This window comes from Ceratotherium simum, chromosome 12, assembly GCF_057802395.1.
Source record: "Ceratotherium simum simum isolate JZ-2026a chromosome 12, ASM5780239v1, whole genome shotgun sequence".
In the NCBI taxonomy this organism is placed as follows: Eukaryota; Metazoa; Chordata; class Mammalia; order Perissodactyla; family Rhinocerotidae; genus Ceratotherium; species Ceratotherium simum.
This window is the reverse complement of record NC_141911.1, coordinates 41,225,566-41,240,918: the sequence shown is the minus strand read 5'-3', so window position 1 is coordinate 41,240,918 and position 15,353 is coordinate 41,225,566. Positions and strand designations below refer to the sequence as shown.

The 15,353-nt window shown below is 40.1% G+C and overlaps 1 long non-coding RNA gene across 1 annotated transcript in view; it reads right to left on the bottom strand.

The window, feature by feature from the left end:
• LOC147915839 (uncharacterized) overlaps window positions 1-14,966 on the bottom strand; it is a 30,607-nt gene extending 15,641 nt beyond the window's left edge. Inside the window, exons 1-2 of the long non-coding RNA XR_015553744.1 lie at window positions 14,877-14,966; window positions 5,152-5,213 (exon numbers count right to left, since the gene is read on the bottom strand). This is a non-coding gene — a long non-coding RNA (uncharacterized LOC147915839). The remainder of the gene's footprint in view (window positions 1-5,151; window positions 5,214-14,876) is intronic.
• Window positions 14,967-15,353: the final 387 nt, after the last annotated feature.

The window sequence follows — 15,353 nt, the reverse complement described above, 5'->3', positions numbered from 1 at the left end:
CAGGATGAGAGGAACAGCACAGTGGCAGGGCATCTTGCATCCCCCACCCCCCCAACAGAAGAAGGCCAGCCAGACACATCGTTTCCCAACTCCCAACCTAGCAATGGAAGTCAGAACAGGTAGGCTCATTCCTCCTCCATATTGGACAGGAGTTCCTCTGACAACATCAGGCAAGCCCAACTCCACAGGCAAGGGGGATCAATTGGGAGCCCTGAGCTAGGGGAGGTACTTTCCTTCCCTGCAGGACCTGAGACTTCCCTTTTCTGCCAAGAGAATCTGAAGTGGGTGGGCAGAACTGGCAGGAGAGACCTGGCTACAGCAAGCAGCCTGGTCCAAGAAGCCTCTTTATTCCCATGGGCCCAAGACTCTCTTTTGCCCAGAGACATCGAAGCATCCAGGGGGCACTGACAGGAGCATCCTACCATATCCCTCCTCACCAAGAGTCACTCAGCATCCAGTCCTGCTGACAACCCTTCTATCCCCTCAGCCAGTGCCAGCAGGGAGCATTGGGAACCCCAGACACTGACAATCCAAGCCAACTAAAATAACACCACAAAGGCTCTAGGAACTAAACTGCCATCAGAACTGGGATCTGCATACTAAACCTAAACAGGGTGAATGCCTGCTAAAATAAAAGATTTCAATGGGACCCAGAGGATCCTAACATAATTGGCAAATTGCCTAGGATACAATTGAAAATCACCACCATACCAAGAACCAAGAAAGTCACAATTTGAATAAGAAAAGACAATCAACTGACATCAACCCCAAGAAAAATCAAAGGCAGGAATTATCTGAGAAGGATTTTAAAGCAAGAATCATAAAAAATGCTTCATCAATAACAAATTCTCTGAAACAAATGAAAAAATAGAAAATCCCTGCAAAGAAACAGGAGTTATATAAAAAGAACCAAATAGAAATTATAGAACTGAAAAATACAATAACAGAAATAAAAAGCTCACTGGATGGGCTCAATAGTAGAACGAAGAAGACAGAGGACAGAAGCAGGGAACTTGAGACAGTAACAGTACTTGTGGGACAATAACAAGATTCAACATTCATATCATTGTAGTTGCACAAGGATCAGAGAAAGACAGTGGAGCTGAAAGAGCATTTGAAGAAATCATATCTGAAAACTTCCAAATTTGGTGAAAAATGTAAGTCTACACACAGACAAAAATCTTTAGGATGTAGGGCTAGGCCAAGAATTCTTAGACTTGACACCAAAAGCACAATCCATAAAAGGAAAAAATTGATAAACTGGGCCTCATGAAATTTAAAACTTTTGTTCTGTGAAAACCCAGTGAAGAGGATGAATAGACAAGCTACAGAGTGGGAGAAAACATTTGCAAAGCACATACGCAGCCAAGGAGTAGTATCTAGATACATAAAGAATTCTCTAAACTCAACAGGAAAAAAACACAAAAACATCCAACTAAGAAATGGGCAAAAGACATGAACAGACACTTCACTGAAGAGGATATATAGATGGCAGATAGGCACATGAAAAGATGTTCAGCATCATTAGCTGTTAGGGAATGCAAATTAAAACACAGTGAGATATCACTACATACCTGTCAAAACAACTAAAATAGGGCCGGCCCCGTGGCTTAGCGGTTGAGTGTGTGCGCTCCGCTACTGGTGGCCCGGGTTCGGATCCCGGGTGTGCACCGACTCACTGCTTCTCCAGCCATGCTGAGGCCGCGTCCCACATACAGCAACTAGAAGGATGTGCAACTATGACATACAACTATCTACTGAGGCTTTGGGGGAAAAAAAAAAAGGAGGAGGATTGGCAATAGATGTTAGCTCAGAGCCAGTCTTCCTCAGCAAAAAGAGGAGGATTAGCATGGATGTTAGCTCAGGGCTGATCTTCCTCACAAAAAAAAACAAACAAACAACTAAAATAAAAAAATAGTGACAATACCAAATGCTGGCGAGGATGTAGAGAAACTGGATCACTCACACACTATGTAAATTTAGCAAGTATTGTTAATACGCTGATTAGTAGCCCTAGCTGCAGGAAAAAAAATGCTGGTGAACAAGAGGAAGCAGCAATTCATTTTCTACTGTTCCTGTCAGCCAGCAAGGAGAGAATAAAGTTAAAGGGTGCCACCTTTCCTTAACCAAGTATCACTGCAAGTACAAAAAGCTGTTCAAGTGTGCAGGAAATACCTTAAAACAGAAACAGATTGAAAAAAAAGGGCCCAGAATACAGCAAGTGAGTTCTGAACCTGTTCAAATCCAACACAACCTAAGAGCTAGCACCACACTCTCAGGCAGAGGGGGCGGGAGGTACCACCTTGGAACAGAATACATAGCCTAGGTCAGAGGTCAGCTGGACACTGAGCGCCTAGATAGAATGAGGGACTTCTACAGTTTGAACTGGACAACATGCACAACAGCAGCCAACCTTTGGGAAACTGCAGCAAACTAGCAGAAGGCTGACCTGAGGAAGGCTGGTCCAAACTTTAAAAAGTAAAAGATGCAGTGAAAAACCAAGTCTACCTTATACAATCTCTATTTGTAAATGATGAATACTCTGTGATTTCCTCATTCTCAAGGTTAAAATAATCGTATACACACACACACACACAAATAAAGAACACACACTGTGGTGGCCAAGCAAGTCGCAGGCTGACTTGATACACCAGCCTCTGCACATGGCAATCTTGCCTGTTTAGGGCAATGCCTAGAATTAACTGTGCTCCTCAGCCTTCATGCAAATAGCAACCAGACTAGGCCCAGCTCTGCTGCGCATTGATTCAGAGCCTCCCCTAACCATTCCATCTCCTGCTACCTCACTGCAGGGGGAGAGTCCTGATTATAAGTGTACCCCACGTGGGGCCCAGGAGAACTGGAAGAAATAGGATGGGAGGGTAATCCACAATTCTTTTTATTGCTGCTAAAATATAGGTGTGATGAGAACAGTTTGGGCGTTGGCTGCTTAATTTGCTCAGCCTGGTACAGTTGAAGAGGAAATTAGAAATCAGAGGGAATGTCCTTGACCCATCCTAAACCAGGCCTTCTGTAATAGGAGTTATGGTTGGAGTGTGACCTCATGGTTTTCAAGATGAGGCCATTCACAGGTGTGGTTTACTGGAGTGAAGATGTTAGCATATTATTCCATTCAATTATGCTTCTAAAAACCATCATCACGACAAAATAGAGCTCCTCATTTAGGGAAAAAAAAATCTACATGAAAAGATTAACTGGTATTTCTAAATGCTAAGTTTACATTGAAAGCAAAATTAGCATAACAGTTAAAGAAATATGAGCAACTAAGTTCTTTTCTCAGTTTTTCTTCCCTGTTAATAATGACCTCTTGGTTGAAATCTAATTGGCTTCTCCAAGCTTGGTTTCTCCCCAATTAACCCCGAGTCTTCTTTCTATCTTAGGCCCTCCCAGGGCTTTTGGTGCCAGGTTGGTGTCAAAAGCCACAGTGCTTTCCCCCTTAACAGGGACACCCACCAAAGGCCTGAGAAGGTAGCTGGTCTACCAGATGTTCCTTTTCAAATGGCTGCTCTGGTTCTTTCTTTTCTAAGGCTCTTGCATGTATCCAGACAGAAAGAGGAAGAGACTACTTGGTAGCACAATAACCTGCCTTCCAGATATTTCCTCCTGCCTTGTCCCTCATAGCCCCAGTCTCCCTGACGCTGGCCCTCTTCTAAACATTTCCTGTTTTACCATGTTCTAGCCGGAGAACCATCGGCCAGGGGCCTCCTTTCCTTCTTTCTGACTTTTTAAAAACATAAGCAAAGAAGTTCTTAGGATGCAACAGGTCCCCAGCACTTTTCCATTTTGTTTTTGAAACTCTTTGAAAAGCTAACTATTGCTTAATTTGCTTTAGCAAAACTTCCTAACCAAACATTAAAAACTATATATAAATAAGCACAAAGTTTTTAATTAGGGTGGTTATTGGTTTACATATGGAAATATAACATTTGTAAAAGTCTCTTCTTTATTTTTTCCTTTAAATTACTTATTTCTATTTTCTTTAAAAGATTGGACTTTTACATTATCTCTAAATTCTCCGGAAATAATTTTGATATATGTGTCAAAATTGACTTAAGTGGAGCCATTTTAAAATGGAGTTAGAGCTGCCTTTCCAGAGAAATTGCCTTGCTGTCTTGAGCCTTGGACTGGGCCAAACCTCTGGACTGGACCAAAATGGCAATTGTTTTACGAGCAATTGTTTGAGAAATCAGCAGAACGAACATCCTGATCACCAAGACTGAGGATTGTGGACTTTCTGAAGATAGAATCAATAGTCAATCAATGTTTAGCCAAGACTAGCTTCTGCCTCCAACTCCAATTAAAATTAAAATTCTTTGTAATATAACCTCCCTTCTTTGCCTTTAAAAGCCTCCGACTTTTACTCCCTAGCAGGACACTGTTTGGGTTTCTACCTGAATCTGTGCTCCTAGAATTGCAATTCTTTGATCCCAAATAAACGCTTTGCCTCTTAAACTCATTTCTGTTTTAGTAGGTTGACATATGATATAATTTATTTTGATACGACAAATGTTAAAATCTTTGTTAGATTTTTTAGTTATAAAAGCAATATGACCTCATTGAAAAATATAAAACATGAAGTTTACAAAGTAAAAAGGAAAGAATTCTTCTCTCCCCATCTTCCAAAATTGTCAGCTGTAGAAAATAAATCTTAAATTTCTTAAATTAAGAAAACTTAATCTTAAGTACACACAATTACTTCTATTAAAACTTTTACCTTTAAGACATTTTCCCATGCATATACAAATGTATGTAATGTATGTAAAAGCATATCTATGCACCCATTAAACATATAAAAAATATATATGCACGTCTAAAACATTTTAAACAAAATGGGATTAGGCAATATGCCACTTAATATTTCATGAATATCTTTTTTTGTGGGTATTTTGAAATCTTCCTCATTTTTCTCAACTGCACAGTTTTCCATTTTGTAGATTTACTGTGATTTAATCAGCCACCTATGAATCTACCTTTAGATTATTAATAATTTTTGACTATTATAATAATGTTACAATCACTATCTATATATCCTTATTGATTTTGACAAATATTTCTGTTGGAAAAATTCCTAAGTACAAAATTGTTAGTCAAAGGGTATATAAATATGTATATATTTTAAATTTTGATAGATACCTTTGAAATTGCCCTCCAAAAAGATGACTTCAACATATAATATCAACTGTCTATGAGAATACCTGAAAAATAAGGTTTTAAAACAGAGTCATAAAATAGTTTATCTATAAAAAGATATCAAAACCTACTCCCTATACAGCATTCAGAATCTATTTAGGGAAAGAAAACATATGCATAAAACAAGTAGAGGCTATTATATAGCTACTTATGAAAAATACAAAATAACATAGTATAGACAAAGATAAATACCATGGGTTAAAAGGCCCTAGTAGATATACATTTGAGTGAAAAATTTTTTTAAAAAATAGCATGGGCACTACAAATCTTTTTGCCAGCAAGATACACTTTTTGGACAGGTATTAAAAATAAATGTTATGAGTAAAAGGACTGGGGGTGGGTACTCTTCTAGATTTTAAAAGATTGAAGATTAACCACCTATTTCAACTCATAAACCTTGATTGGATCCTGATTAAAAAACAAAAAATGCTATAAAAGATGTTTTGGGGTGGCAACTGAGGAAATTTGAATATGAACTAGATGTTAGATTAAAATATGGAGCTACTGTTAATTGTCTTAGGCGTGATAATGGTACAATGGAAGGATGTCCTTAATTCCCAGGAGGTGCATCTTCAAGTATAATAGTCATGATGTCTGAAACTTACTTTAAAATAGTCCAATGTGGCAAAATTTATCAATTTTTAACATAGACAGAGGATATACAAGTGTCCACTATCCTATTGTTTCAACTTTTCTGTGGGATTGACAATTTTTAAAATAGAATGTTGGAGAAGAAAGAGAATAAAACTGTGAAACTGCGGAAACGTGTTGACAATATTTCATTATGTTAGATTCTCTGCGTAGAAAGAAAGATGATTTGGGGGGATCCACATTGACATATCTCAAAGGTTATTTTCTTAAAATCTGTGCACATATTTCTCTGTATTCAATATTAGGCCAGTTAGGTTTACAAGGAAAAAAATTTCTCCCTGACCACTACCTCTGCCTCACAAATACGTGGTATTTATCCCAAAGGGGGTTGACCTAAGAAAGTTGACCCTCTTCACAGCTAGAAAGACACCCAAGGCTCATGCCCCCCCAAGAGTAGGCCACTAGGGCTGTCATCACAGAGGGAGCACACTGTGACCTCTGACAACTCTGTAAATGTCTAGCCTAACACCCGGGAGTGGTATAGGCAGAGGATGATCTAGCTCATTAGTACTTAGGCCAAAAGTACTTAACATGTCTGGACTATTTTAAATGCCCATTTATTAGTGAATTTGATGAGTTGATGATGGTTGCATCCAGCCCTAGCTGAGTCAACCTTTTTGGCTTTCCAAACACTTACTCAGGGAAATAGAGTAGGAATGTGGTTCTCACAATAATACTCATAACCAATTTGCCACAAAATTAATAGCATTCTGTCATGAACCTAGGATTCAGAGAAAAAGATATATATATACACATACGTATATATTATAATTATATATATATACACATTATATATGTATATATTATATATACATATATGTATATATACACACATATCTATATTACATTTTGCCTGTGGTAGCTTTAGTTGACAATTATTTTTATTGTTTTTTAACTTTTTATTTTTAGGTAAGTAGTTCTTTCTTAATTATCTCAGTACTGTGAAAAGAGTCAGAAATATTCTGTAGTGTTTAGTGATGACATTTTCCACAGCAGCCATTTTTTTTAATTCAGAAAAATTTTAAATTAGCTTCTTTTCCTTAACCATTACTGAAATTTGAAGAAGTAATAAAAATTTTCAGGATTATGTCTAGACTTATTTATAACTAAGAACGTGGAGGGCTAAAAAGAAAACTGATTTGCCAAACAAAACATTCTAGGGGAAGCCTAAACATCTAAAACAAATTTAAAAACTCAGATAATATTTGTCCACATGATAGAAAATGACCAAATATGTAAACAAAGGCAAAAGACTGACTGAATCCCATTTTATTACCTGTCTTCTGTGTCCACTACCATATGGATACTAGGCTTTATTATATGTAGTTTTTTTCACTTGAAAGATGCAGGGTTCTTGATCCTATTTACTATTGATTTGAATTAAATTATACATGAATAATTCAGAGAATATTTTTCTTGGGACCTGTATTGTGTTATTTTTGGACAACTCTCTGCTTTAAGCCTGTTTCACAGAAAATGGAAGACGTAAGTATAACTAAAACAGATTCTTGTTTAATATCTAAACTTTTTAGAGGCATGAGTAGTATTATTAAGTAACACAGTCCTCTCTTCAAAACTGGTCTCACAAGTAGAAAAGTAGCCTTTGAGTAACCAGCAGCACAAGGCAAGGCCGTCTTCTAGCTCCATATCTCCCATTCGGTATCTCCTTCAAGGCACATGACCCGATGTTAGAGGAAGCCTTCACCAGTGCTTTCAGAGTGAGCACTCATCTTGTTTATAGCCTCCACAACCATCCAGACTCTCCATAGGTATAACTAATTTTATCTACAAAAACAATAAAAATTTAGCTATTGAAAGACAGTCTTCCAGAATCCTAATGTTTTCAAAAGGAATTTGAACCTGGAAGTAACACTGACCCCTCCATTCTCACACGCACAAAAAATAAAATTAAAAAACAATAATAGTGATAGTACCTGGACATGTGGCAAAAACAAAAAAATCCCTCGATGCATATATATCACACCTGATATTCTGCTGTGCTGTATATGATTTATTCATTCATTCATTTCTCGATTCATTCAACAAACACTTATTTACCATCTATAATGAGGTCTGTTCAAGGGTTGAGGGAATGGCAGTAAATAAGACAGTCAAGGCCTCCAATCTTACAGACTCTATGTTTCAGGGGTGGTGGGGAAGATTGATAATAATGCTGTGAAGAAAACTAAGACAGAAAGATATTATGAAGAGTGAGTGGGCTTGTTTGGAGGGGCGAACACGGAAGAACTTCAAGCTAAGATCTGGAAGATGAGAAGGAATCCTCTATACAAATATCCAAGGACAAGCATCCTAGGGAGAGAAAATTCCAAGAGCAAGGGCTCTAAGATACAAATAACCTTAGTGCGTTGGTGGACAAAGGCTAAAGCACGGCAGCAAGAAAGACAGTGGTGGGAGGTAAGATTGGAGAAATACATAGAAGCCTTAGGAAGAAATTTTGTTTTTATTCTGTGTGCAGTGGGATGCCACTGGAGGATTTTTTTTTTTTTTTTTTGCTGAGGAAGATTGGCCGAGCCCATCTTCCTCTACTTTATATGGAACGCCGCTACAGCATGGCTTGACAAGCAGTGCGTTGATGCGTGCCCGGGACCCAAACCCACAAAACCCAGGCTGCCGAAGTGGAGCGCGCACACTTCACCACGGCGCCACCAGGCCGGCCCCTAGGGCTCCTTTCAAAAATGTTTTACCTGCATCTAATCAGGAGCAAGCAATCCAACAAATTCAAATTGAGGGACAATCCGCAAAAATAACTGGCCTGCACTAAAAACAAGTCAATGTCATGAAAGAAAAAAGGGATAGGAACCTGCTCTAGATTAGGGACTAATAAAGTACAACATCTAAATGCAGTGAGTTATCCTTCATCGGATCCCAGTTTTAAAAAAACATAAGGCTATAAAGGCTACTCTTCAGATAACTATAGAAATCTGATAAGGGGCCATACATAAGATAAGAGAGTATCTTTGTTCTTAGGAGACACAACAAACAGATTTGAATGATTATGATGTCTGCAAATTGCTCAAAGAGAAAGAAATAGAGAAGCAAAGGATTAAAAAATAGTGAGTCTAGATGAAGAATATATATAGTTGTTCACTGTCCTCATCTTGCAAATTTTCTTAAAATCTTTGCAAATAGAAAGGTAATGAAAAGAAAACAATACAGGTGCTCTGCCTCCAGAAGTGGCGAATAGCTCCCACGTCCATTCATCTACTCACTGTGAAGGGCAGCATAGTGTGCTATTAAAAGTGCAGGCTCCAGAGTCATAACTTCCTGGTCTCATATTTCAACATTTTTACATATTAACTGTGTGGTCTTGAACAAGTTACTTAACTTCCCTGTACCTCAGTTTAACTATACAATGGGAATAAAAATAGCACCAACCACATAAAGTTTTTGTGAGGATTATAGCAGTTAGAATTACGCAGGCAAATATAAGCACTCAATAAATATAAGCTGTTAGCATTTCACTTCAGTGATCACTAAAGTCAAGACTGACTATCGTCAAAAGACACCAATAAGAGAACATATCCAAAACATAATAATTGTGGACCTTACGCATAATCAAAATGATCCTCTGGGAATATTTTCATCATTTCTTACTCCCTAGTGCTCTCAGAACTTCAATTTAGTGTTCCTTGGGTTTTTTACAAGTAATTTTAATATTACCTGCCTTGTAGGATTATTGTTATGATTAGAAGTTCAAGAATACTTACAATGATTATTCTGAGTAAGCAAAAAAAGTTGAATTATGCTTGGTATTTTCTGTTAAAGATGACAGGGAAATATTTTAGAAATATTTTCACTTAAAATAGTTCAAATTTTAATATTTAAGTTACAAGTTAACCCTGAAATATCTAGAAATAAGATTGTATCAAATTGCTCATTTCCTGAGATCTGCATAGCTAAGGTATAGTATATTTTTACTCTCAATTATGCTTTTAAAAATATTTCCTTTAAGACTTTTCTTTCTGTGAATATCAAAATGGGGAACTGAAATAAAACCCAGGGACAAGCTAATGTATGGATCTTAACAAAATATATTTCCTCCCTTCCCCAACATGACTCTGGGACCTAGAAGGCTATTTGTTGTTAGTGCTGTCAAGTTGATTCCGACTCCCAGTGACCCTGTGAACAGCAGAGCGGAACCCTGCCTGGTCTTTTTGCACCATCCTCTCACCTTCTCGTACTGTATCAGACAATGCTCCACTGCTATTCATAGGGTTTTCATGGCCAATTTTTTCAGAAGTGGGTGGCCAGGTCCTTCTTCCTAGTCTGTCTTAGTCTGGAAGCTCTGCTGAAACCTGTCCACCATGGGTGGCCCTGCTGGTATTTGAAATACCAGTGACATAGCTTTCAGCATCACAGCAACACGCAGCCACCACAGTATGACAACTGACAGGGGGGTGGTGTGGTTCCCTGACCAGAAATGAACCTGGGCCGCAGAAGAGAGGGCACTGAATCTTAGCCACTAGACCACCAGGGCTGGCTAAAAAGCTATACTCTTAGTGTAAAGGTCGACTGAATGTCGATCTGTTCTCAACCCCAAAGAACTGCTAGAAAAATCAAATTTGTCAAAAGTGGCACTGAAAAAAAGGTGGGGAAGATGCAAAGAATTTGGATCCACAACTCAGTCCTCATTATGGGTTTGCACCTGAAATCACATAACATGTGTAATCCAAAAATCTCAAGCCAAGAATTCAGCGGAGAATAATCCCTTCCCAGTAATATCCCGGGTTCCTGGAAGAAGCGAATAAAAATACACTCTGCAAAAATTAAACTTCCAACCAAGCCTATAAGAATTCCCACAAATAAAATTCTAAGGAAAATGAACAGTCCACTGTCAAAAATAACAAAATACATAAGGGAAAAAGTACCAAGAGTAAGAACTAATGGAACAATATGGTTTGTAAAACAGTCCTATAATAAATTCAGTCTGTGGAGCTATCTCTGGTGGCTTTGTAATATGTCAGTTTGGCTAGGTTGAAGTGCTTTTCCCAGAATTCCCTTTCTTGAATGTTTCCTGTTAGCAGAGGCTACAGAGAGGTCCTTGGGATTGGGAAGGCAGGAAGGAAGCAGCACCCATTTTGTAGTGCACACACGATGTTGCTTGGCTGACTTAGCTCTTGATGTGAAGCATCAGTTAGGCCTGCAATTGCTCTCCTTTCCCCCCATTCTTCTTTAGCTTTTCTGTTTTCTGGGTGCAGCATGTGTATATAGTTCTGTGAGAAAGGACCCCAGCTTCTGCAGCATTCCCTTATCACTAATGTCAGAGGCAACAAGAACGGACCCGTGTTTCAGTTCACCCTTGCGGGATTCCAGCTCATGCTGGTGAGTTCCAATCTGCTTATGATCTTCCATTCTTGCCCTACAGACGTAAAGCTCCAGATTCAAAAGCAAAGAGCCTTACACAGACTGCTTAACGGCTCCCCAAATTGCATAAGCCAATTTCCTGTAGCAAATCTGCATGTGTGGGTGTGTATGTATTTCCTAGCAGGGGATTTACGTTTGTTCGAAACTTGACTGACACGTTATCAGACACAGATTATAAAATGACCATGTTAATATGTTTAAAGAAATATGAGGGTGTTGAGCTTATGCTTAGGTTGTAAAATGCTGCTAGAGAAGGTTGCTGCCATTCTAATAATGAGAAAAAACTGGATAATCAATAAAATTGTAACTTTTCTTGAACCCATCAGAGAGGCGAGGTCACAAGACAAAAAAGTTGAATTCCAAGGAGTGACAATCCTCTCCATAGAGAAGCAGAACCGCTGCCTACAAGAGGGTGTGAGTAGAAGAGGTGACTGCCATAAAGGTGGATACGAAGAAATCAGCTAAGATTACTTAACAAATTCATAAAGGCTGAGTACAGGCTAGTGTATCAATTTAGAATAACTGGGAGCTCCAGGCACAAAAGGATCTGCACTCACTTGCAAGTTCTTTTCTTCAGGCTTCCACTAGGTGTTCACAGGAAAGACTAAGCACAGGGCAGAAGACTCAAGAAAGTCCCTGTTGGAGGAAGAGGTGTGCAATGGTAATTGATGCTGGACGAAAAGGCAAGAAACACGACCTGCATCCCTAGACTCTTCTTTCAAATAAAGTGAAAGCTTTGTACTACTTGGAGAGGGACAGCAAACCTTTATGAAAAGATCCACTGCTTGAAGGAAGGGTAGAACTAAAAGGCCTCTACTCCTGAGAAAGCACAGGAATACCTCTTGGGCTCAGATTCCTGCACTGATATAAACCAGAGGTCTGCTGCCACGAGAGGAGGGATAAGACCACCATAAATACAATGCAGAGTTTGGCTACCAGAGGGGAATATGGGCAGAAATGCCAAGAAAGCCGCACCCTTCCAGTTTCAGGGTTACAGTCTTGCCTACTACTAAGGCTAGACCAGGATAATTAACAACCAGCTCTGTCCCCACCACTGCCACTGGGAGCCTGCCATTAGTAATGATCAATAGCAATCTAGCACTGAAAAGAAAGCGACTACCTCTTTGGTGCAAATGTGAGGGGACTCCTGAAAGCTCCGAGGAGAAAAGGAACACTGCCAGGTCACATGCTAAGCACAAAGTAACTGCAGCCCACTGCTGGATGCATGTCAGCCTTGTGGTGCACTGAAGGGAACAAGAACGAAAGCCAAATCTAGTTCACATTGCCACTAAAGAAGAAACTCAAATGACAAACACATTAAAATACTCAACCTCATTAATAATTAGGGAAGTGCAAACAAAAACCATAATAAGATACCATTACACACCCACCAGTTTTGCAAAATTTAAAAAGTCTGGCAATACCAAGTGCTGAAGAAGTGAATCAATGGGAATTCTCATGCATTTTGTGAGGGGTCTAAACTGGTATGACAATTTTTAAAAACAATGTTTCATCAATAGTAAGTTTAAACTTGTACATACACTGCAGTATCACTGATTTTACTCTAACATATACACCCTAGATCAATTCAGGAGCATGAGCTCCTGGGGACAAGTTTAAGAATGAAATAATCAAATAATCAATAGCAGCATTTTCACAATAGCTCCAAACTTAAAACCACCCCAAAGCCTACAAACAGCAGAATGGATAAATAAGACGTGGACACTAACCAGCAAGGAAAAGGAAGGAACTACATCTACATGGTTGAAGATCACAAACATAATGTAGAATAAAGAACCGAGTCATAAAAGTATACCTACACTATGGTTTCATTTATAGACAGTACAAAAACAAGCAAGACTAAAAAGATATTATTTAAGCATGTGCACATTGGCGGCAAAAATATAAAGAAAAAAGTGAATGATAGACATAAAATTCAGGGGAATTGTTTTCTCTGGGGAGAAAAGAAGGGAATGGAACTGGGGAGAGGCACAGAGAAAAATTCTAATCCACTCCCAATGTTCTAATTTATAACTTGGTTGATGTGTAAAAGGGTCTTTGTTTTATTATGTTAAAAGCACATATGTACTTTAAATGCTTTTATGTATGTATGATAGATTTCAAAATACAAAAGAAAAAATGTTAAAAAAATAATGAATCTTCACTTCCAGCCAAGATGGAGTGACAGAGACCAGATTTATTCTACTGCCTGAAACAACAACCACCCAAAAAACGGACAAAATGTATGAAACAACGGTTTCAAAACACTGAGCATCAGGCATTGAAGGATAATGATCCTGAGAGCCAGGAAACAAATGAGGGGAGGCCTACGATTGGCTCAGCTCCTGCTTTGAGCGAGTTTCTGGCCAGAGGAGCAGAGTGGGAACTTAAGCAGAGCCCAGGAGACTCTCTGAGTTGAGGAGATGTACGAAAGTCCCGGGAGCCCAACGTGGCTAGAATTCACAGGCCCGAGTACCAGAGATAGAACAGCTGCATGGAGAGAGAACTCTCGAGATCTGCAGAGTCCCCTTTAAGAATTCAGCAGAGTTCTGAGGAGCACATGCAAGTGAAGAAACCATCCAAGTCTGAGGGACGAATCACCTGAAAATATGAAAGGGGACAGTACTGAGCCACGGGAGAAGTTACTCCCTGGGATATTTATTGAGTGGCTCCTACATGCCAGGCAGGTTATCATGTGTATCTTATCTTCACAATGACCTGTAAGATAATAGCCTCATTTTACAGAAAAGGAAGCTGGGGTTCCAGATGGTCACAGCTTTTGCAGGCCTACACAGCTCGTAAACATCAGTTCCTGGATTCAGGGTTAAGTTTTCTGACCAAAAAACACATGTCCTTTGCAGTTCTCAGTTCTCTCTCTCCTTACACTACAGATTAACAAAATTCGGAGAGAATTAGCTTTTCTTTATTTACTTACTTACTTGGTGGAGAGCTCCTCCTTTCCTTAACAAACAATTGTCTGACACTCGCACACAACACTTAACATGTATGTACTCAACATATTTTATGAATGCTACAGCTATCCTGCGTCCTTTAATTCAAGGTCAACTTTTTTTAGAGCAGGGTTATAGTTTTATTTGGTTCATTTAAAAATGAATGAGTGAGGATCTCGAGTCAAGATAGCGGTGTAAGCAGACTCGGAACTCACCTCCTCCCGTGGACACAGCCAATTTACAACTACTCGTGGAAAAAGTACCCCTGAGACAGAACTGAAAACTGGATAAGAGGAACTCCTGCAACAACGGACAACGCTAACTGAGGTGGAAGAGGCAGAGACTCCCTTCTGGAGAGGAAAAACGCCGCCTGCACAAGCCGCCAGCTTCACAGCCGCCGGGAGCAGCTCACAGGTACGCAGCCTCCCAGGAGACGCGGGGTCCTGAGCCGGGGAGCGCCCCCGCTGTGGGCATTTTGTGGACCCAGCACAATCGAGACCAGCGGCAGAATATCTGACTTTGCCTGCTACTAAAACCTTGGGGAGTACCCCCAGAAAACCCGGTTCACAAAGAAACTAAAACCGGCTCTTAAAGGCCCGCGCGCAAACTCACCCGCTTCAGAAAGCATCCTAAAATCACCAGAAAGAAAGGTGCACAGTGCTGTGGTGAAAAGAGACTCACCTAATAGGTCCTGAGTGCATCTCAGTGAGGGGTGAGACCTCTCCAGGGACTGGGACATTGGCGGCGGCCATTGTTGTGGCCTGGTGTGAGCGTGCTGACACAGACGCCATTGGAGTTCTCCCTGAGGCCTGCTAGCCCAGGTCTGCCCCACCTGCTAGAGCACTGATTTAATCCAGCTCAGCCAGGGCAGGCAGCCCACCCTAGAGACTGGCCCCACCCAACAACAAGCCCTCAGGCAACGTGTGGGCCTGCATAGATTGGTGACTGGATTCTCTGCAGCCTGGCAACTGAGCCGACTTTAGCGGGGCAGAGTGTGCACAAGGAGCGGGTGGAGAGTGTGGGGCGGTGGCAGAGTGTGTGGGGCTCCTGCTGTGGAGAGACTGGGTCCGCATCGGGAGGTGGGGGCACACACACGGGCCAGGACTGTGTTGACTGTGTGTGTGGACCTGTGGGCAGCAGGGCTTGTCAGCTGCAGAA